The sequence below is a fragment of the Podarcis tiliguerta genome, assembly GCF_965153285.1.
Source record: "Podarcis tiliguerta genome assembly, chromosome: 3".
NCBI lineage: Eukaryota > Metazoa > Chordata > Lepidosauria > Squamata > Lacertidae > Podarcis > Podarcis tiliguerta.
In genome coordinates this window covers 111,087,564-111,111,291 of record NC_139536.1, presented here as the reverse complement: position 1 = coordinate 111,111,291, position 23,728 = coordinate 111,087,564, and the positions used below count along the sequence as shown (strand labels likewise).

The 23,728-nt window shown below is 49.4% G+C and overlaps 1 long non-coding RNA gene across 1 annotated transcript; it reads right to left on the bottom strand.

Moving 5' to 3' along the window:
* Window positions 1-473: 473 nt before the first annotated feature.
* Window positions 474-23,728, bottom strand: LOC310675263. The gene is made up of 4 exons (XR_014510010.1): window positions 23,534-23,728; window positions 5,406-5,498; window positions 4,709-4,881; window positions 474-702 (listed from the first exon to the last, which is right to left on the bottom strand). It is a non-coding gene; the product is annotated as an uncharacterized lncRNA (long non-coding RNA).

Here is a 23,728-nt window from a genome sequence, read left to right as displayed (position 1 = left end):
CCTGCAGGCAATGGGTCCTCCATCACCTCAGGAGCCAGAGCAGACTCAGCTGGAGCCTGCACCCGAGGATCCAGCACAGGTGAGGACCCTTCAGGCTCATGCCCCAGCCCTGGCTCAGCTGGTTGTGGAGGCAGGGAATCCTGTGCAGGCTGTGATCCCTCAGGTTCAGCATCTGAGTCTGAATCCCAGGCCATCACAAAGGGTTTGTGTTGTACTGTGAAGGGCTTCCTATTAATACCTACCAGCTGTTCATAGTAAGGGTTTGTGTTGCACTGTGAAGGGCTTCCATTCACTGCTTCAGGCAGGTAGGCACACCCTCCTCTACAATATACCATTCCATTTCCCTCCACCTCATTTTCTGTCAGGAGCAGGTCTAGAAGAAACCACATGGTGCCAGTGAAGTTAACTTTTCATTCAAGGAAACACGGTAGGGCCAGGAGGCAGGCCTAGTGAGCAACTCATCCTGGTAGAGCTGGCCCCTATGAGGCAGCTGTGGAGACTGAAGGTCTTCCCACAGTTCCCTATGTCTCCTCTTCCCCTGAATTCTGGTCCAGAAGGCATATGTTTCTGAACAATGGAGACAACGGTTGCCATCTTGCCTTCTTTGTAGACTTCCTGGGGGCCATCATGGCTAGTAACGATTAGGAACAGAATGTGGAATAAATGAATCTTTTGTCTCATCCAGCAGAGCTGCTCTTTATTCTGCATGTAAAAAAAGGTATACATTAATCCATGCCACACATTTCAATCGCAGCTATGAGTCACAAGACCTAGATGGCACATCCGTACTCAAAGGTGGTATATCTTTTAAAAAGAAACAAAGAGCGGAAAGGAAACATAATATTGGTGCTCAGAGGTTTATGTCATTAGGCCTACCAAATTCAGCTCTTGTTCAGCGGCACTCTTAAGAGCAACCAATGGCTGTCTTTGGTTTCCAGTAACTCTGTTGCAAAATACTGTCTTTTTCGCTCTATAAGACTCACCAGAGCACAAGAAGCACCTAGTTTTTGGAGTAGGAAAACAAGAAAAAAAATATTCTGAATCTCAGAAGCCAGAACAGCAAGAGGGATCGCTGCGCAGTGAAAGCAGCAATCCCTCTTGCTGTTCTGGCTTCTGGGATAGCTGCGCAGCCTGCATTCGCTCCATAAGACGCACACACATCTCCCCTTACTTTTTAGGAGGGAAAAAGTGAGTCTTATAGAGGAAAAAATATGGTAAATTGTTGCTTGTGGGAATTCCAGGAGCATCTGGCTGATAAAGGTTAAGACTCATCATTTTCTCTGCCTCCTTGAGCATGATCCAGCAGGGCTCTTCCTAGACTAGGTGAGGAACCCTTTTTGGCTTGAGGACCATATTACCTTGGTGGAAATTTCTCTGCAGTGGCATTCCAGCAGTGGACAGGTTCAGACCCAGCAGTGGGCAGGGGCAGATCAACTTTTATCAAGAGATTACCATACTTTTCGCTTTATGAGACGCACCAGACCACAAGACGCACCTAGTTTTTGGAGGAGGAAAACAAGAAAAAAGAAATCTGAATCTCAGAAGCCAGAACAGCAAGAGGGATCGCTGTGCAGTGAAAGCAGCAGTCCCTCTTGCTGTTCTGGCTTCTGGGATAGCTGTGCAGCCTGCATTCGCTCCATAAGATGCACAACCATCTCCCCCTACTTTTTAGGAGGGAAAAAGTGAGTCTTATAGAGCAAAAAATACGGTAATTAGCCACTCTTCACCTGAAGGTCCCATGACAGGTCACAACATTTAGATAAGACTCTGACCCTTTGTTTGGTACACTACATTGGTATTTCTGCAATGCATGGCCTCCATCTCCTCTTCAAGTCTCTCCTATGCTGCAGCTGGACCCAGTTTACTAGAGTAAAGACTGAGTTTGCTTTTTATTGGTGAGCCTAAATATGTCAACCAGCATTTGGCAATGTGGCCACTTGCAGCCGGCTTTTGTATATTTGTTCTGTTAATCTTGCACAGAAACAGCTCTTAGGTTTGGAGTAGTACTGCTCATAGCTTTATGTAGTTCCAAAGAGTGGAAATGTTGGAGTTTCTTTTCTACCTACAAAGGGACTGTAGCATCCAAGAATGTTCAGGATGCCATACTTTGCCTTGAGTTCACTGTTGCTAGACATGGGGAAATGCCCCATTCCTCCAGGAAGTTCTGGGAAGTGAAACACTGACCCACAGCAGTGGTCCAGCAGCATCAGTAGAGTCAATACCAAGTCAGAGGGCCAAGTTCTGAAGGGCAGGGGAGCTGTCCAGCAGTATCAGCAACATGTCTGTTTGTGGATGGATGGATGGATAGATGGTAAACATTAGTGGCCAAAATTGTGGAAACCTTTTGGGAAAGGTGTGTTTCCGAGGTTTGATGGCTCTTAACACCACTTTTTTATAGTAATAATATAAAATTACATATCAATGGAAAGTTAATTTAATGAAGAATGTACAGTCATACCTTGGGTTGAATATGCTTCAGGTTGAGCGCTTTCAGGTTGCGCTCCACGGCAACCCAGACGTAACGGAGCGCGTTATTTCTGGGTTTCGCTGCTCGCACATGCACAGACGCTCAAAATGATTTCACGTGCATGCTCGGAAGCAGCAAAACACGACCCGCGCATGTGCAGATGCGCTGTCATGTCTTACGTTCTATTCAGGATGTGAACGGGGCTCCGGAACGGATCCTATTTGCATACCGAGGTACCACTGTAATGTAACAAAGTTTGTTCAATTATCTGTATTCTATCAAAAGTTATAGTCAAATAACCAGAAAAGGGAAGCACAACTTGCTTAGGTTGACTTGTAGTAGTGTTCCTTCATCTGAATGTAGCCACTGAGCATGAGTGTTTAGAGAGCCAATCAGGTGTTATGAGCCATCAAACCTCGGAAATACACTTTTCCCAAAAGGTTTCCACAATTTTGGCCACTAGTGTACATGAGTGTCTGTCTTTTGATCAAGATTTGGTGACTTTCTTTCTTGGTTCCATAAAAAGTGTTGCTAAAGACAGGGAATCAGAAGTACACATTTGAAAACCAACCAGCAATGGACTTGTGCAGAATTCCTGACAGACCTTCCTGGGCATTAAGAGTAGCAGTGGGGACCCTCTTATGAGCTCCACCACCCTCAGACGTTTGGGACTAGGGTGGCATTCTTTCTGACAGCCCTTAAGCCAGAGAAGGCCAACTGCATGTGGCCCTTGAGGCCTTTTTTGGTAACCCTCAGCAACATTTGACACCCCCCCCCAACGTCTTGCTGCCTTCCCAAATCTGGGTGAGCGAGGTGCTGGGCGTTGGGAAGGAGGCACGAGGGCTCTGACAGGGTCCTAGAGTCCTCCTTCTTTCCCAAATCTTAGTTAGCACTTACCCAGCTTTGGGAGGGAGGTGGGAAGGCTCTGGGGCCCTGTCAGCGTTAGGATATAGTTCCGTTCCACCTTAAAAGGGTACAGGCATGACTGTTGTGTGTCACATGCCTGTTTACTTCCAGCACAGTCTGCTGGGAACTACTGTTTGTATATAGCTTTTGTGTTACTGCTGTTTTGCAGGAGACGAAGGGCAGCAGACATGTTTTCCTCTGTTCCTGAACTATGCTGAATAAAATGCTGTACATTATGTTTATGGACTGCAAGAAGATCAAACCTATCCATTCTGAAGGGAATCAGATCCTAAAGCTGAGACTCCAGTACTTTGGCCACCTCATGAGAAGAGAAGACTCCCTGGTAAAGACCCTGATGTTGGGAAAGATGGAGGGCACAAGGAGAAGGGGACGACAGAGGACAAGATGGTTGGATAGTGTTCTCGAAGCTACTAGCATGAGTTTGACCAAACTGCGGGAGGCAGTGGAAGACAGGAGTGCCTGGCATGCTCTGGTCCATGGGGTCATGAAGAGTCAGACACAACTAAATGACTAAACAACAACATGTTTACACATTTCTCTGTCCGCCTCTTCTGCTGTGAGAAGATTTACACACTCTGCTGACAGAGCATGCACGGGTCTCGAAACATATCTGAGGCTCGTGTCGCTGATTGATGCTGCCTCGTGACCTGGAGATTGCCCGGCTCCCGGCCGGTGACTGGAGCCAGCTAGGGGCCTGCCTGATGCCCCCGTCTCCCCAGCAGTATCCCAACAGTCAGAGCCTCACTCCCCCTGCCTACTGCATGACAAGGCACTGTGTGGCTCGCAGGTTTCCAGTCAAAGTACTCTTGCGGTCTGCATGGATTAAAAGGTTGGGCTGCCCTGTCCTGAACTATGGCATTCCCTTTCCACAGAGGAGTGCCTGACACCATCATTTTTTGAATAGGTACCTCTTAACACAGGGACACGGTTGGCGCTGTGGGTTAAACCACAGAGCCTAGGGCTTGCCAATCAGAAGGTCGGTGGTTCGAATCCCCGCAATGGGGTGAGCTCCTGTTGTTTGGTCCATGCTCCTGCCAAACTAGCAGTTGGAAAGCACACCAGTGCAAGTAGATAAATAGGTACCACTCTGGCGGGAAGGTAAACGGCGTTTCCGTGTACTGCTCTGGTTCACCAGAAGCGGCTTAGTCATGCTGGCCACATGACCCGGAAGCTGTACGCCGGCTCCCTCAGCCAATAAAGCAAGATGAGCGCCGCAACCCCAGAGTTGGCCACGACTGGACCTAATGGTCAGGGGTCCCTTTACCTTTACCTTACCTCTTTACACCTGAAATAGTGGAGTTGGGAACTGCTTACATGACAAGCTGTTTATGGGGGTTTGCTGCCTCTACATTCTGAAGCCAAGTGATGAAAGAACTCAACACAACTATGAGGCAGAGTGAGAACACCATTGGCCCATTTCCTAAAGCTGGATACATGTTGCCCTTAGAACGTGTTCCCATTTCATCTTTTTCCTAGCTTCCTGCGATCTGCGTGACAAATGGATTCAGAAATTTATTAGCAAAAGAGGTGGGGTGTTTTGTTTGTTTTTTGACAGATGCCTGCATCCTGGGTTGCTTCTGTTCTTTTCTATTCAGGGCGAGCCATCAAAGGAAAATGACAGAGAAACATAATTAGTTCATTTTGGTATTTGAAACCCACATAGTAATAAGGTCTGTTTGTGTGTGTGTGCGTGCGTGCGTGCGTGTATTTCTGTCCCAGCCAAGAAGGCGTAAGGAAAACCAGAAAACCATTGCCTTTAAAATTCAGAATTGGGGTGAGTTGAGTTGCAGAGCCAGAATCCTGCCCTTGCCCTGATCATAAAAGATCCTAGGAAAAACATGGGGAAAGGCAAACGGGGGAGGGGGGAAGGCTTTAAAAATAAATGTGAAAGATATAAAGGTTCGTAATAAATAATAGAAGTCAGTTTTATTACTTTTTCACTTAGGTAGGAACAATTTTATGAAACTGCGGCTGTAGCAGAATGCTAATAGGTGAGTTTTAAGAAAATTACCTTATCATCCTTGACCCACAGAAAACTCAGCAAGGAACAGGCAAGGAGAGATATTGAACTTATCCACAGAAAAAGACCTTGTTTTCATAGGTTCTGGATTGAGAGCAATGTATAAATGCTTTGAAAAGACGACTCATAAAATGTTAAACATTTACTGGAGATCTATCTAGCTTACTTTCCAGAAGCAGGCACAATTCAAACACAGTGTGTAGTGAACCTAGAGAATTCACAACCACCGGTTGCAATGAAAGCAACCAACTTGGGACAACTTTAAGGGGAGAATTAGAAAACTTATTGGAGAACAAGACCATCAATGTCCCCTTCATTGACTGGGCTCATGAACAAGACCATCAATGTCCCCTTCATTGACTGGGCTCATGAACAAGACCATCAATGTCCCCTTCATTGACTGGGCTCATGAACAAGACCATCAATGTCCCCTTCATTGACTGGGCTCATGAACAAGACCATCAATGTCCCCTTCATTGACTGGGCTCATGAACAAGACCATCAATGTCCCCTTCATTGACTGGGCTCAGGAACAAAACCATCAATGTCCCCTTCATTGACTGGGCTCATGAACAAGACCATCGATGTCCCCTTCATTGACTGGGCTCATGAACAAGACCATCAATGGCCCCTTCATTAACTGCGCTCATGAACTACGCCAGCTTGGACCTAGCATTCCTCACCCACTGATGTTTTACTTCCCTTACAAAATGGAAATATGCCAAGGCAAAAAAATCATGCTTCATTATAGGAAACAACTCCTGTATCGGTCTCTACAACCACAGCAGGTGCTGCAACCTTCCAACAGTTTGACTTCACCCCCCAAGGTAAAAGCCTCCACTGTCTCCCAGTTCAAGCCAGCAGGGCAGGTAACCTGCCAGTTCACTGCCCTCCTCCACTTAGGACAGGGGTGCCAACTTGAAAAAAATATTGTGGGGGCCCAGGTAAACCCTACCTCGCATAATTGATCACATGACGCAGTGCGCACACACCATTTAAATGAGAATGCCCATCAACTTTGTGGGGGCCCTGCCCCCTCAAATTTTTTATTGTGGGGGCCGAAGCTCCCTCGGCCCCTAGGAGTTGGATCCTATGACTTAGGACAGGGGTAGGCAACCTAAGGTCCAGGGGCTGGATGCGGCCCAATCGCCCTCTCAATCTGGCCCGTGGATGGTCCGGGAATCAGCGTGTTTTTACATGAGTAGAATGTGTGCTTTTATTAAAATGCATCTCTGGGTTATTTGTGGGGCATAGGAATTCATTCATTCCCCCCCTTCAAAATATAGTCTGGCCCACCACATGGTATGAGGGACAGTGGACCAGCCCATGGCTGGAAAAGGTTGCTGACCCCTGACTTAGGATCACTCTGTGACACTGGCCATCACAATGACAGGATCCACGCTGCCACCAGACCTTTACCACCCAAATTGGAAATCATTCTTAAACAAATTGCCTGCATCTCATTGGCTGCATCTTCTCTAGCAGCAGGCAACACCAATCCACAATAAACAGGATGAGGGATTTTTTTGCCACTGAGGTCTGTAAGAAATGGAAGAAAATCGTTCAGATTTCTAAGTTCAGATATCATTCAGCATTCCCATTTAGGAGTACAAAAGCGACAAAGCTTGGATTGGGAGCTCACAAGAAGCCTGATGAAATCATGTCCTGTCTTCCTTCTTTTCAGAGTTGTCCTCTTAGTGACTTCTATGCTATGACAACAAACTTCCCGGCATCCCGATATGGCTACACAGAATAGTGATATAATTATTTTTGGCAGATGGTTCTGTGTGTCATGGATGATTCTTCTCTCCTAATGTCTCTCTTCGACAGGAAGGGATCTTATTGACGGAGCTCTTTTTGAGGGAGCAAGATGCAGCTTTTATACGAAGCAATTACTATAAGGAGAGCAACCTGCAGAACTGTTGGAGCGGGGAGAAGAAATCTCTGTGAGAGGCTCAGTTTCCCACCGGTCATTGTTTTGCTACAGTATGTGTCAAAGTCAAGGTCAATCAAGGAGGTCAAATACCTCTCTCAGAGAGCTGTTTCTAAGAAATGCTTGGTGTTTTCTGTGGCACTGCAGCTTGAAGACAACGAGAGGGAGAAGGGACAAACCTCAGGAAAGATGCTGTCATTGAGAGCACTGGGTGATGCCAAGTATTTTACAGGTCTGATAAACATGAGCAAGAGTTAAGACAAGAATATAACACACTCACATCAGATCTATGCATGCAAATGAATGAGATAGTAGAGTTCTGAGATGACAGAGTGAACTGCACCACTTTCCTCTGTTGTTGTTGTTGTTGTTTAGTCGTTTAGTTGTGTCTGACTCTTTGTGACCCCATGGACCAGAGCACGCCAGGCACTCCTGTCTTCCACTGCCTCCTGCAGTTTGGTCAAACTTATGTTTGTAGCTTCGAGAACACTGTCCAAGCATCTCGTCCTCTGTTGTCCCCTTCTCCTTGTGCCCTCCATCTTTCCTAATATCAGGGTCTTTTCCAGGGAGTCCTCTCTTCTCACAAGGTGGCCAAAGTCTTGGAGCCTCAGCTTCAGGATCTGTCCTTCCAGTGAGCACTCAGGGCTGATTTCCTCAAGAATGGAGAGGTTTGATCTTCTTGCAGTCCATGGGACTCTCAAGAGTCTCCTCCAGCACCATAAGGAGACTCTTGAGAGCCTCGTGGGCTTCAAGAAGATCAAACCTATCCATTCTTGAGGAAATTCCTCTGTGCTTCCCTATAATTTTTTATAGTCACACAAAAGTGCAAACTGTAAGAAGTAAACTAGCATATATAACCTGCAACAACAAAAATGGCGCATCAGAGAAAAGGTCTTCAAGAGTGATAGCTCAGTTGGTAAAACATGAGACTTTTAATCTCAGGTTCGAGCTGCATGCTGGGCATTCCTGCATGGCAAGGGATTGGACTGGACGAGCCTTGTGGTCCCTTCCAACTCAAACAATTCTATGATTGTTGTTGTTTAGTCGTTTAGTCATGTCCAACTCTTCGTGACCCCATGGACCAGAGCACGCCAGGCACTTCTGTCTTCCAAGGCCTCCCGCAGTTTAGTCAGACTCATGTTTGTAGCTTCGAAGACACTATCCAACCATCTCGTCCTCTGTCGTCCCCTTCTCCTTGTGCCCTCCATCTTTCCCAACATCAGGGTCTTTTCCAGGGAGTCTTCTCTTCTCATGAGGTGGCCAAAGTATTGGAGCCTCAGCTTCATGATCTGTCCTTCCAGTGAGCACTCAGGCTGATTTCCTTCAGAATGGATAGGTTTGATCTTCCTGCAGTCCATGGGACTCTCAAGAGTCTCCTCCAGCACCGTAATTCAAAAGCATCAATTCTTTGGCGATCAGCCTTCTTTATGGTCCAGCTATATGATTATATAAATTCTATGATTAGCCATGCCTTTTCATTGTGTAAGTCTGCATTATGTAAGGAAGGATATCATAAATGTCACCCACTGTTTAGAGTCTAGAGAGTCTGCTCTGAAGGCAGATTCAGTCCCTAGCACCTCCAGTTAAAAAGGATTAGGTGGACTTCTGCCTAAGGACTTGGATAACCAGCAAAAACAATGCAAGGCTAGCTGAACAAATACAGTGGTACCTCAGGTTACATACACTTCAGGTTACATACGCTTCAGGTTACAGACTCCGCTAACCCAGAAATAGTGCTTCAGGTTAAGAACTTTGCTTCAGGTTGAGAACAGAAATCGTGCTCCGGCGGCGCGGCAGCAGCAGGATGCCCCATTAACCTGAAGTGGTGCTTCAGGTTAAGAACAGTTCAGGTTAAGTACGGACCTCCGGAACGAATTAAGTACTTAACCCGAGGTACCCCTGTAGTGTGATACATACAGTGGTGCCTCGCAAGACGAAAAGAATCCATTCCGCGGGTCTTTTCGTCTTGCGTTTTTTTCGTCTTGCGAAGCAAGCCCATTGACGGAGTAGCGCTATTAGCGCTATTGGCGATTTAAGGGCTAAAAACGGCTTTTTAAGGGGTGGGGGATTAGCGGTTTTGCTGCTAAAATGCTTTTAGCAGCTTAGCGATTCAAAATAAGGGGTTTTGGAGCAAAGAAAAAATTCAAATTTTTTCGTCATTTTTCGTCTTGCGAAGCAAGCCCATAGGGAAATTCGTCCTGCGAAGCGCCTCTGCAAACGGAAAACCCTTTCGTCTTGCGGGTTTTCCGTCTTGCGAGGCATTCGTCTTGCGGGGCACCACTGTATAAGCTCCTTGTGTCATTACAGTTTTTTGAAGGGCGGCATTTTGGACTGATTGGAGGTCATTTCGATACCACTGTACACCCCCCCCCCTTACTGACATGAACATCTGTATGCAGGCACTTAGTGTCTAACAACTGTAGATGCATCCCACTTTTTAAATTCAAAACTACATTTGAAAACTGCTTCTGGCATCCAGGCAGACACAGCTGTGGGATACAGCTTTTTTTATTATTATTGCAAAGTAATTACATAAATACCAAACCAGACATAAAGAATAATATAAAGGGGGGGGGGGATAAAGAAGAAAAAGGAAAAAAATGCAAAGAAAAGTAGACAGTAAAAGAATAAAGAAAAGTATAACATTTCAATACAATAAACACTATTTTACAAAATAATAGTAATAATAGACTTCCATCACTCTCACAACACTTCCTTTCACATTTCATATTTTAGCTTGATTTCAGTATTATATTCATCTTGATATGTATATATGTATGTTTCCCCTTTTCCATTCACGAGGTCATTCTAGACACAGTCAAATTTTTACATTAGAACCTTGTCGTTCTAAATAATCATTCAAGCACTTCCGTTCCTTTTTGACTGTATTCTTTGGCTTTAGTCTTATTATATCTGTCAATTTGGCCAGTTCCAAATATTCACATAATTTACATAACCAATCCTCTTTGGTTTGGTACCTGGTTACCCTTCCAGTACTTGGCCACCAGGATTCTCACATACAGAAAGAATTTAGTATTTTCTCTAGAAATATCACTATTCAGTAGAGTGGTACCTCTGGTTGCGTACTTAATTCGTTCCGGAGGTCGGTTCTTAACCTGAAACTGTTCTTAACCTGATGCACCACTTTAGCTAATGGGGCCTCCCGCTGCTGCCGCGCCACCGGAGCATGATTTCTGTTCTCATCCTGAAGCAAAGTTCTTAACCCAAGGTACTATTTCTGGGTTAGTGGAGTCTGTAACCTGAAGCGTATGTAACCCGAGGTACCACTGTATTCCCAAAAGGTACGTTTCTGGTCTTTTGCTATGTGAAGTTCTTAGTAACTTTTTATTTCTTCATGGATCATGTCCCAGAACTTTCTGATCTCTGGACATGTCCACCACATATGATAGAAGGACAATCACTCCTTCAGAGCACAGGGTCTTCAGAGTGGTGTACACTCTGTTTGGAATAAACTGCTAGAGTTTCCTCTGAGATAATGTTTACACCAGTGATTGATTGATTGAAAATATTTCTGTCCTGCTTTATATTAAATATAATAATCTCAAAACATCAAACAGTACATTACAGAATATCAAAATACAACATAAATATAAATGCAAAATGCAATAAAGATCCAGTTGTAAAGCTGGATAAATTATAGGAAAACAAAATTTTATCTCAAACATGCCCCTTCCAACATTACAAATTCAAATCAAATGCAAAAGCACAATAAACATTCCTCATATAAAACGTAATTAGCAAATAAACAAAGGCAGTCACATTTGCCTCAGTAACATTTCCCAAGGACGTCCTCAGCAAACTTCCACATACAACCCTCACTCTCAAACATCCCCACCAGGAAATAACCATAATAACTTCAATCCAAATACCGTATTTTTCGCTCTATAGGACGCACTTTTTCTCCTCTCAAAATTAAGGGGAAACGTGTGTCCGTCCTATGGAGCGAATGCAGGCTCCTTGGCTTCAGCGATAGCAACGCAAAGCCTCCGAAGCACAGAGGGATGGTTCCCTCTGCGCTCCGGAGGCTTTGCGTTGCTTTCACTGAAGCCTGGAGAGTGAGAGGGGTCAGTGCGCACCAGTGTGAGTTCCCGCTGCGCTCCGCAGGCTTCAGGTTCCTTTTGCTGAAGCTGGGAGAGCAAGTGTGATGGCCTGGGATTCCGATTCGGAGGATGAAACAGAGGAATCCCGGCCTGCACAGGAGTCCCCGCCTCCAGGGCCGGCTGAACTGGGGCCAGGCCTAGATGCTGAAGAGCCTGCACCTGTGGCAGTGCATCAGGAGCTGGCCCCAGGTGAAGCCCTTCTGGCCCCAGAGAGGCTTGACGACTCAGTGGCCACAGGTGAGCCTCCTCCAGGGCCCAGTAACCCTTCGGCCTCTCCTGATCTGCAGAGGTTTAGAGCAGAGAGGCGAAGGGAACTGGTTGCCCCCAGGAGGAGTGCTCGCCTTAAGGCCAGAGGAGGCGGGGCTCCTGGGGGCCGGGACCGCCCCTGGCCTTAGAAGAGGATAAAAGCCCAGTCAGCCCGGCCCCAGGTTGCGGGAGCAACGTCGTTGTTGGCTTCGGACCTTCCTGCGTTCTTGATCCCTGCTCGGCCTCCTGTTCCTGACTATCCGGTACTCCTGTTCCCTGCTCGGCCTCCTGTTCCCGACCATCCGGTGTACCTGTTCCCTGCACAGCCTCCTGTTCCAGCGTTCCTGTTCACCGCCCGGCACTCTGCCTCGGACCTTGCCCCTCTTCGTGTGGACTTTGCTACACCCAAGGTACCTACCCCCGGGACCAGCACAGTTTGCTCCCGCCACCTCCCGCACTCCCCCTTCGTCGGGGTGCGTTCGGGAAGAGCCAGAGGCCATGGCTGAACAGGCGGCTGCACTGGTGGCTTTGGCCCAGGAGAACCAGGCCTTGTCTCACACCGTGCAGCAGCTCAGTGACGCGGTTGAGGCACTTCAGCAACGCTTGGAAGCCCTACCGGCTTCTGGGGCCGACGCCCCGGCTCCGGGCAAGTACCCAGTGGCTTTGCCTGAGAAATTTGATGGAGCCCCGGCCAGCTTTCCCATGTTCCTGGCCCAGGCCAAACTGTATATTCAGGGGCGAGCCCGGAACTTTCCTGACGACCGTACCAAGGTGCACTTTTTGATTAGCTTGTTAAAGGACCAGGCGGCCAAGTGGGCGTTGCCGCTACTCAGGCAAGACTCCCCCTTGCTGGCAGACTATACGGGGTTTTGCAATCGTTTGGAGGCCGCGTTCGGCAACCCCCAGAAAGAGAGTCAAGCCAACCGGGCGATTCGGCATTTGAAACAGGGCAAGTCCACGGTGGCCACATATACCACGGAGTTCCGGCTGTTGGCACAGGACTTGACCTGGAATGACTCGGCACTGCGGGACCAGTATCTCGAAGGGCTTTCGGACGAGGTACTGGACCAGTTGGCCACAATGGAATGCCCCACCACGCTGGACACTCTCATTCAACGGAGTCTACAAATAGGCGACCGGTTGGAGGATCGTCGTCAGGCCCGGGGTCGCCGACACTTCCAGTTCACGGCACCAGCTTTTTCCGGCAGCCCCACGGTCACAACTGATTTAACGGAGGAGCCTATGCAGCTCGGGGCAGTGCGGCCACGCCTTTCCCCCGCAGAGAAGGCGCGGCGTCGGGATGGAAATCTCTGTCTTTACTGTGGCGGAAGTGGACACTTCGCTCGGTCCTGCCCTGAGAAACGCCAGCCGCAGGGAAACCGCCAACCCCAGTAGCTGATGGCCCTAGCTACCGGGGGTCCCAAACCGTACAGAATGGGCCCGCACCAATGGACTTGCAACATCTTATGGTTTCGGTACGTTTATACCCTCCAGGTGGGCCCTGGATCCTCACCCATGCTTTGGTAGATTCAGGGGCAACCCGCTCCTATATGGACGCTGCTTTTGCCGCCCATCATCAGGTGCCACTTCGGAACAAGCCAGTACCGGTCCAGGTGGAAGCGATTGACGGACGACTTCTGCGTTCAGGTGCCGTTACTCAGGAGACCCAGCCTCTGGTCCTGTGTCTCCAGCAGCACCGGGAGTTGCGAACTTTGGACATTGCCTCTATGCCCCGCTTCCCCCTGGTGCTCGGGATGGACTGGCTGGAGGCCCACAACGTTCAGATTGACTGGGTCAAACGGACCGTGCACTTCCCAGACCCATGTTCCCATGCTCAATCCGGAACGCTGGCGGCCGCGCCCTCAGAGGAGGCAGCACCCACGCTCCCAGCCGTGTACCAGGACTACCAGGACGTGTTCGAGGAACGGGGGGCAGACCAGCTGCCGCCGCATCGGCCTTTTGACTGCGGCATAGACCTCCAACCCGGAGCGCCTTTACCAGTGAGTCGCTTATATTCCCTAACAGAGCCAGAGCGCGAGGCTTTGCAGGACTTCTTGCGCAAGAACCTGGAGCGTGGGTTCATTAGGCCTTCCACCTCGCCCACCGCGGCGCCGGTGCTTTTTGTTAAGAAGAAATGTGGGGAACTCCGCCCTTGCCATGATTACCGAGCCCTGAACAAAATTACCGTCCCAGACCGGTACCCCTTGCCCCTTATCTCGGAGCTGCTGGAGCGGGTGCAAGGGGCACAGGTGTTCACCAAGCTGGACCTCCGGGGGGCCTACAACTTGATTCGGATCCGAGCCGGGGATGAGTGGAAGACAGCGTTTGGGACCCGGTACGGGCAGTTCGAATATTTGGTTATGCCTTTCGGTTTGTGCAACGCGCCTGCTGTGTTTCAACGCTACATCAACCACGTGTTTCAGGACCTGTTAGACAAGTACGTGGTGGTGTATTTGGATGACATACTGATTTACTCCCGTGACCCGGCTCGCCATGAGGGGCATGTCCGGACCGTGCTGCAGCGCTTGCGTGAGCACCGTTTGTACGCAAAGCTCAGCAAGTGCGAGTTCCATCAGCGGACTGTGGACTTCCTTGGTCACCGGCTCTCTCCAGATGGGGTGCAAATGGACCCGGGGAAGGTGACAGCGGTTCAAGAATGGGCGGCACCCCGGAACCGCAAGGACCTACAGCGTTTCCTGGGGTTCGCCAATTACTACCGGACCTTCATCGCTGATTATGCTCATCGCACCACCCCGTTGACCCGGCTACTGCGCCCAAAGACGCCGTTTTCCTGGGACAAGGAGGCAGAGGAGGCGTTTCAGGGGTTGAAGGCCTGTTTCCAGAGGGCACCAATCTTACAACATCCTGACCCCTCTCGACCCTTTGTGGTGGAGACCGACGCTTCCAGTACGGCTCTCGGTGCCGTCTTGTCTCAACAGATTGGTCCTGAAGCGCCACTCTTACCCTGTGCCTTCTATTCCCGCCAGCTCCTACCAGCGGAGCGTAACTATACTGTGTGGGAGCGGGAACTACTGGCCATCAAGGTAGCCTTTGAGGTCTGGCGCCACCATCTTGAGGGGGCACGACATCCGGTGGAGGTGAGAACCGACCACCGGAACCTGGAGTACCTCCAGACCACCCGCAAGCTGAACCAAAGACAGATCCGGTGGGCGTTGTTCTTTTCCCGGTTCCAGTTCCGGATCCGCTACATCCCTAGCTCTCAGAATCAGAAGGCGGATGCCCTGTCCCGGAAACCTGACGACAACGCAGACACGGTACAGCAAGCAGAACCCACCACGATCCTACCTCCGGCTGCATTCCTGGCCACCCAGGAGGCGCAGCCACTGCAGGTTCGGGTGCGGGAACAGCAGCGGGTCGACGCTTGGGCCCAGGAACGACTCCGGGAGCTGGCTGAAGGGTCCAGCCCACAGTATCCGGGGCTGGTCCTGCATCAGGGCCTTCTGCTGCACCACGGTCGTTTGTACATCCCGCCAGGGCCACTACGGCTGGAGGTTCTCCGGATGGCCCATGATGCCCCAGCAGCGGGGCACTTTGGACGGTATCGGACCACCCATCTGGTCAGTCGAGAGTTTTGGTGGCCCCGCCTGAAGGCTGACGTGGCTCGCTACGTTGCTGGTTGTGATGTCTGCCGGCGCGCCAAGGGACCTACCGGGCGACCCCCCGGCCTACTTCAGCCATTGCCAGTTCCACCGCACCCTTGGCACACGGTTTCGTTGGACTTTGTAGTGGACTTACCCTCGTCTCGTGGCTGTACCTGCCTTCTGGTTTTCTCCGACCATTTCACCAAGATGGTGCACTGCGCTCCCTGTCCATCTGTACCCACAGCCAAGGAAACTGCTCAGCTGTACCTTCAGCATGTCTTCCGCCTGCATGGCCTACCTGAGCGCGTGGTGTCCGACCGGGGCGTTCAGTTCACATCCCGGTTCTGGCAAGCACTACACCGGACCCTCGGGACGGAGGTCTGCCTCTCGTCAGCCTACCACCCACAGACCGATGGCCAGACGGAACGGGCGAACGCGGTGCTGGAGCAGTACCTCCGGTGTTACTGCAGCTACCAGCAGGATGACTGGGTCGACCACCTGGCATTGGCGGAGTTCGCCTACAATAACGCGGTGAATGCGTCCACCCAGCAGACCCCGTTCCAGGCCAGTTATGGTTATCATCCACGGCTGTTTCCAGAGGTGCTGCCGACATCCGCAGTCCCGGCGGTGACGGAGTGGCTTCAAGAGCTCCAGTCCCAGCAACAGCTTTTGGTGGAGCAACTGCACCAGGCCAAGGAAGCGTACAAGGCCCAGGCCGACCGCCACCGCCAGGTGGGGCCGGAACTTCGCGTCGGTGACCTGGTTTGGCTCTCCACTCGCCACCTCCACCCCTCTCGACCTTCGCGGAAGTTGGACGCCCGCTTCACCGGCCCGTTCCCTATCGTAGACCAAGTCTCTCCTGTGGCATTTCGTCTCCGGTTACCCGCAACCCTGAAGGTTCACCCGGTCTTCCACAGGTCCCTTTTGAGTCCGGTGGCCCCACCCGACGAGTTCCACCCGAACCGTCCCCGACCGCAGCCAGTGTTGGTTCGGGGAGAGCCTGAGTACGAGGTGGAACGCATCCTGGACTCCCGATACCGCAGGGGGAAGCTGCAGTATCTCATTGACTGGAAGGGGTACGGACCGGAGGACCGTTCCTGGGAACCAGCGGCCAACGTCCACGCACCTGCCTGCCTCCGAGAGTTCCATGCGACGTACCCCGGCAAGCCGGGTCCGGACCCTCGGTTGAGGGGGGGGCCTGGGAGGGGGGATGGTGTGATGGCCTGGGATTCCGATTCGGAGGATGAAACAGAGGAATCCCGGCCTGCACAGGAGTCCCCGCCTCCAGGGCCGGCTGAACTGGGGCCAGGCCTAGATGCTGAAGAGCCTGCACCTGTGGCAGTGCATCAGGAGCTGGCCCCAGGTGAAGCCCTTCTGGCCCCAGAGAGGCTTGACGACTCAGTGGCCACAGGTGAGCCTCCTCCAGGGCCCAGTAACCCTTCGGCCTCTCCTGATCTGCAGAGGTTTAGAGCAGAGAGGCGAAGGGAACTGGTTGCCCCCAGGAGGAGTGCTCGCCTTAAGGCCAGAGGAGGCGGGGCTCCTGGGGGCCGGGACCGCCCCTGGCCTTAGAAGAGGATAAAAGCCCAGTCAGCCCGGCCCCAGGTTGCGGGAGCAACGTCGTTGTTGGCTTCGGACCTTCCTGCGTTCTTGATCCCTGCTCGGCCTCCTGTTCCTGACTATCCGGTACTCCTGTTCCCTGCTCGGCCTCCTGTTCCCGACCATCCGGTGTACCTGTTCCCTGCACAGCCTCCTGTTCCAGCGTTCCTGTTCACCGCCCGGCACTCTGCCTCGGACCTTGCCCCTCTTCGTGTGGACTTTGCTACACCCAAGGTACCTACCCCCGGGACCAGCACAGCAAGACTCTCCTGACTTCAGCAGAGAGGGAGAGCTGCGCAGCGCCCCTTCAGCCAAGCAGGAGGAGAAATGGAAGGGGCTCCGTTTCTCCTGCTGCTTCGCTGAAGGGGTGCTGAGCAGAGAGGGAGAGAATTTTTGTTCTTGTTTTCCCCCTCTAAAACAAGGTGCGTCCTATGGTCCGGTGCGTCCTATAGAGCGAAAAATACGGTAGCTTTATTGTACTAGCCATTGGCCATGACAAATCTGAATCAAAAATAAAGACACGTAAAGGGATGCCATGTCACAAATAAAAGTCTCCATTTAGATCTTCATCTCCCTTACAGTTCAACCCTACATTGTCCAGGGTCTTATTTCTGATCTTTTTGACCACTGGAGCAAAAAGGGTGACTTTGTGAGTCACTGAAAAGTTTACATCGCTAAGAAGCCACAGGATCTTCTCTGCCGGGAAAGGACATGTTTCCTGTATGAACAGTAAGGTGAGAAATCGCCTCCTGGGTCCAGTGTAGAGTGGGCGATATAGTAAATAGTGCAATATGTCTTCTGCCCACATATGCAGAGTCCGTACGGTACACTGTTGTATTGTTTGTCCAGGATGGCAGAGGGATAACACATGAAATAAACATGTGTTACATGTGAAACAAAGAGAAGAGTCATGGCAGGCATATTGGGCCACGGTTCCTTTAGTGCAGAAGCTGGGAGCGGGTGGCTAAACCACTGAGCCTCTTGGGCTTGCTGATCAGAAGTTCAGCGGTTCAAATCTGCACGACAGGGTAAGCTCTATCCCAGCTCCTGCCAACCTAGCAGTTCGAAAGCACGCCAGTGCAAATAGATTAATAGGTACTGCTGTGGCGGGCAGGTAAACGGCATTTCCGTGCACTCTGATTTCCGTCACGGTGTTCCGTTGCACCAGGAGTGGTTTAGTCATGCTGGCCACATGACCTGAAAAAGCTGTCTGTGGACAAACGCCGGCTCGCTCAACCTGAAAGCAAGATGAGCGCCACACCCCATAGTCGCCTTGATTGGACTTAACCATCCAAGTGTCAGTAACCTTTTTTTAAAAAAACAACAACACCTAGGGCAGAGGCTTAAGGTAAAGGTAAAGGAACCCCTGGCTGTTAGGTCCAGTCGTGACTGACTCTGGGGTTGCAGTGCTCATCTCACTTTATTGGCCGAGGGAGCCAACGTACAGCTTCCGGGTCATGTGGCCAGCATGCCTAAGCCGCTTCTGGCGAACCAGAGCAGTGCACGGAAACGCCGTTTACCTTCCCGCCAGAGCGGTACCTATTTATCTACTTGCACTTTGACGTGCTTTCAAACTGCTAGGTTGGCAGGAGCTGGGACCGAACAAGGGGAGCTCACCCTGTTGCAGGGATTCGAATCGCCAACCTTCTGATCAGCAAGTCCTAGGCTCTGTGGTTTAACCCACAGTGCCACCCGCATCCCTAGTGCAGAGGCTTACCTTTGGGCTAATTTACCAATGCAAATATGTCTGATGACAATGTTGCCACCTACACACACTGTAGCATGGAAAGTGTCTAAAAGCCTGGTGATATATATTTTTTAAAGAGTTAAGTGCACCAGAGGTAGCAGGAGAGGAAACAAATGTCATCAACAAGCAGATGGCGTGGCGCGAAGGATGAGTCGAATGCGATGAAGTACAGAGCTCAGTCCTTATTTGGATTTGTGGATTGGACCATTAACGGGTCTTGGACAATGCCAACGTGACCTTGAAGTTGATGGGCAACTGGGCTCTACTTAATCCTTCCTTATCTAATATGTTTATCTTATCACAATCCTTTTTTTTCTTCCACCAGGCTGCCAATCTTGCCCGATGCAGATTGCTTACCCCAAGGTCATTTTTCACAGAGGGTGCTTCGGTTACGTTTTGCATCTCTTACTACTGAATGACAAAGCTACATCGATGTACAGTCAATCTGATAACGTTGCCACCCCCATTTTGCAGCAGCATTCACAAGTGACACAGTCTAGAAGAGGAGGTATTGTTAGTGTGACTTATGAAGACAAGGTGGACGTCTACAAAAAATAGCATTTGAGGTTGTGCAGAAGCATGTCAACAGGAGATGAATGGTGGCAGAAAACCTTTCCTGAGCACTTTTTATTAAGAAACACTAACATTTCTCCTCAATAAAGGGTTTCTTCAAAACGCATATCTACTTGATCGCCTGTCTTTTTCCATCTTGGGATTCATACCTGGCCGCCCTGCAAAATGCTCTCTTGGTCTTTTGCAGACACTACAGGTGATGTCTTCAAAAGCATCTGCAGAATGAGACAGCTGCATTAATTGGGGGTGGGGAACATCTGCGCATAAAACCAGTTGGCCTATTCCACCCTATGATGTTCTGATTAATTAGCCGAAGCAAGGGACACAACAGGAACAACATTCCTGTAGGTTGTATGTATCCCAAGAGCGTTTCCAGATGACCTGTTTATTGGGCATTCATCCTGATCTGTTTGTGGGTAATTAGATGGCGTTGGCTATTTAGCGAACATCCATTCTGACTGTATGGTTGGTGTGAGTGTTCTCACACTATAATTCGTGGTCCTCTAATACTGGAAAATTTGGGACAGATAAAAGAAAGCAGTTCTTCACACAGTTAAGGCAGCGTTGGCCACCAACCTGGATGGCTTTAAAAGCCAATTGGAGAAATTCATGGAGAAGAAGCCTATCAATGGCTACTACTCTGTTCTGCTGGATACATCCTTATACAGTGGTACCTCTGGTTACGTACTTAATTCGTTCCGGAGGTCTGTTCATAACCTGAAACTGTTCTTAACCTGAAGCACCACTTTAGCTAATGGGGCCTCCTGCTGCTGCTGTGCTGCCGCCACGCAATTTCTGTTCTTATCCTGAAGCAAAGTTCTTAACCCAAGGTACTATTTCTGGGTTAGCGGAGTCTGTAACCTGAAGCGTCTGTAACCTGAAGCGTATGTAACCCAAGGTACCACTGTATACGAAACTGAGTTAACTGAACCAGCGCCATTTGTATTTTCTAGTGGTTTTTGAAGCTTCATTTTCATTCAAATTAAAGAGTCCTTATTTTGCATACCTTCATGATGTCTCTCCTATGTGTTTCATGGTAGTCATTATCCATGGCCAGTCAAGTTGTACTTCTTTGTCTTGTATTTCCAATTCCAGCTGTTGAAGACTGGAGCCCACTCCACAGCCTTCCAAATCTTGAATGGTCATAGGGTTGATTTTCAGGGGAAATGGCATTGGATCATCAGGTGGTCTTATAAGAATCTCAGTCCAGTTGGTACCAGTAACTGAACTGTAGCGTAAACTGCACTGACTTGATGCAGCTATTCTGTGGTTCTTTTTCATGCTGGGATAGGAAGGTCTAGCCATCTCAGATGGTTCAGGGCACTGGGTAGGGAATGGTGGAAGTTTCCCAACCAGGATTTCTTAAGAGAGATTGTGAGAATGAAGAGGCCAGTAGTTGATTGAAGAGAGCTTCCATGTCCCTTGGTGGTGGTATAGTTCAGTGTGCTAAGTGGTGCGGACGTTGGACTTGAATTGTTGTTTGCAGCTGATAGAGTTCTTCCAGTACCGCCACTCGTCTGAGAGGGTAAAAGTAGCGCCAGGAGAAAAGCCCCAAGCTGAGCCACGTAGCAAGTGCCGTGCCCATGTCTAATCGTGCTGCAAGCCCCTGACTCCCTCCGAAGCTGCTCCTGAGATGCAGAGATCCATCTATCAATGGCTACAAGTCATGATGGCTAGGCTCTGCCTCCATGGTTGGAGGCAATAATGCTTCTGCAGTCAAACGCTCTACCACTGAGCTATACCCTCAGGCAGTATACCTGAAGGAGCATCTCCACCCCCATCATTCTGCCTGGACACTGAGGTCCAACTCCGCGGGTATTCTGGAGGTTCCCTCATTGCGAGAAGTGAGGTTACAGGGAACCAGGCAGAGGGCCTTCTCGGTAGTGGGGCCTGTTGGGATACTGCCAGGGAGATGGAGGCATCAGGCAGGCCACCAGTCGTCTCCGGACGATCACCGGTTTCCTGTGGAACAGCATCAGTCAATTAGCGACAAGAGCCTCAGAGACATTCCAAGAATCGTGCACACCCTTCCAGCAGTCTCCACAACGAAAGTTGCAGACAGGAGAGCATATTTACAGCTCTATTCAATGTAAATCAGAACAAAGGAAAAACATGACTGCTTGCCTCCGTGTCCAGGAAAACAGACAGAACAAAAGCTATATACAAAACGGAAGTTCCCAGGGGGAAGCTGGAAGTGAACAGGCATGTGATACACAACAGCCTGTTCCCTTTTTAAGGTGGAACGGAACTATGCTAACAGGCCCCACCCTGTGGAACACCCTCCCATCAGATGTCAAGGAGATAAACAACAATCTGACTTTTAGAAGACACCTGGAGGCAGCCATGTTGAGGGAAGTTTTTAATGTTTGATGTTTTATCGTGTTTTTAATATTCTGTTGGGAGCTGCCCAGAGTGGCTGGGGAGGCCCGGTCAGATGGGTGGGGTAGAAGGAAGGAAGGAAGGAAGGAAGGAAGGAAGGAAGGAAGCAACAAACAAACGAATGAACAATTCTGAATGCCAGTTGCTGGAAGCTGCAGCCAGGATGATGATGATGAAGAAGAAGAGTTTGGATTTGATATCCCGCTTTATCACTACCCAAAGGAGTCTCAAAGCGGCTAAAAATCTCCTTTCCCTTCCTCCCCCACAACACTCTGTGAGGTGAGTGGGGCTGAGAGATTTCATAGAAGTGTGACTGGCCCAAGGTCACCCAGCAGCTGCATGTGGAGGAGCGGGGAAGCGAACCCGGTTCACCAGATTACGAGTCTACCGCTCTTAACCACTACACCACACTGGCTCTCTGGATGAGTGTTCTTTGTACTCAAATCCTGCTTGCTGGTTTCCCACAGGCATCTGGTTGGCTACTGTGACCACAGGAAGCAGGATATCTCCCATCAAAATGCAACCTGAATTTGAAAGTATGTGCCTGGATCCCACCTGGACAATAGCAGCTATGTGGAGATATTCCATGACTCAAAAGACTTGAAAGTCTGAATGAACATTAGCTGCAAGATGAAAAGCTCCTGTTTGCTTAAATTGTTCTTTAAAAAAAGCTATCCTATTAGAAATATCTACCTCATTATCTTTTATTAATAAGCCAAGGGGCCATTATTCAGACTATGGGTAAGACAGTTCTTTGCTATATAACATTTTGTCGTTAGGGTTCAGAATGAAAAATGTTTGTGGTAGAAGATAAATGTGAGTAGGCACCGAACTAGCATTTTATTTTATTTTTCAACACTCACCAAAAAAATCTGCATAAAAGGGAAATCTGGCTGCTTTCATTGAACAACAGCTCGGAACACAATCTGCTCCAATAAACCAGATCTGCTTTAAAGATTTTGCTCCCAGTTTCCCAGCTGGAACTGTTTGATTAATTGAGAGAGGAATAAAATGCTCACAGTTTTGACTAGTGAGTGGCAGGAATATATTTTTTTATGATGGACACAAGCCCTCAGGACAAGGCTTCTGGGATCCGCCAAGCAAAGTAGCATCTGAATGTTAATGCAGCGTACTTTAATTGAAAGTGGGATCCAGCAAAGTATAAATGATAAACAATTTAAGCAGGGTTGACCAGAATGTCGGTCCAGCTTAGCCCAGCCTAGGTTTCAAAATAAGTAAATTTAGGAAGAAATCAATATCAATAAAAGATGAAGATAAAAAGACATCAAATTCTTTCAACTTTTATGGCGGGGGAACAAATTATAGCATGTGAGAAAATCCAGAAACTCTTTTCAAAGTTTATGGCATATAGGCAGTAGCAAAGTTGGTAAGCCCAGGGAGTGCAGTGAGCCAAGAATGGGATTCTCCAGTGTGCTAAAGCTGTTAGAGTACAGTGGTACCTCGGGTTGCGAACAGTCCTGCTTACGAACGCTTCGGTTTATGAACTCCACAAACCCGGAAGTAGGTGTCCTGGGTTGCGAACTTTGCCCCAGGATACGAACACAATCCGCTTCTGGGGCCGCGGGAGGAATGCATGGCTCGGATTAAGAACGCTTCGGGTTAAGAACAGACTTCCGGAACGAATTAAGTTCGTAACCCGAGGTACCACTGTACTGGGCTAGGAATCGGGAGACCAGGGTTGGTCTTTGTTAGGTTTCTGTTTATTGCCACTGTGCAGTGCTTGGAGTCACAAGACTCTGTTTACATTCCAGACTGTTGGAAGTCTCACGGGAGATGGATGTTGATATTACTGGTTTCCTGTTTTCTTTGTTCCAATTGGCTCTCTGCTTTCACAGAGAGCAGATGTATTTTCTTTTCTGTCCTGCAGAGTTAGAAATAAAATGTAGCAATGTAACTTATACATTTTTCGTCTTCAGCTGCTGCTGTATACTCTGTGTAATGAGGGAACGTGCCTGGAGCCTCATCAAAGGCTCAGGTCGTTAATCACCGTCGGAAGACTCGACCGGAGAAGTAGCTTGGTTGAAAGCAAGTCCGGCAGTCTTGAAGCCCACCAGGTGACCTTGGGCCAGTCACTATTTCTCAGCCAAACTTTCAGG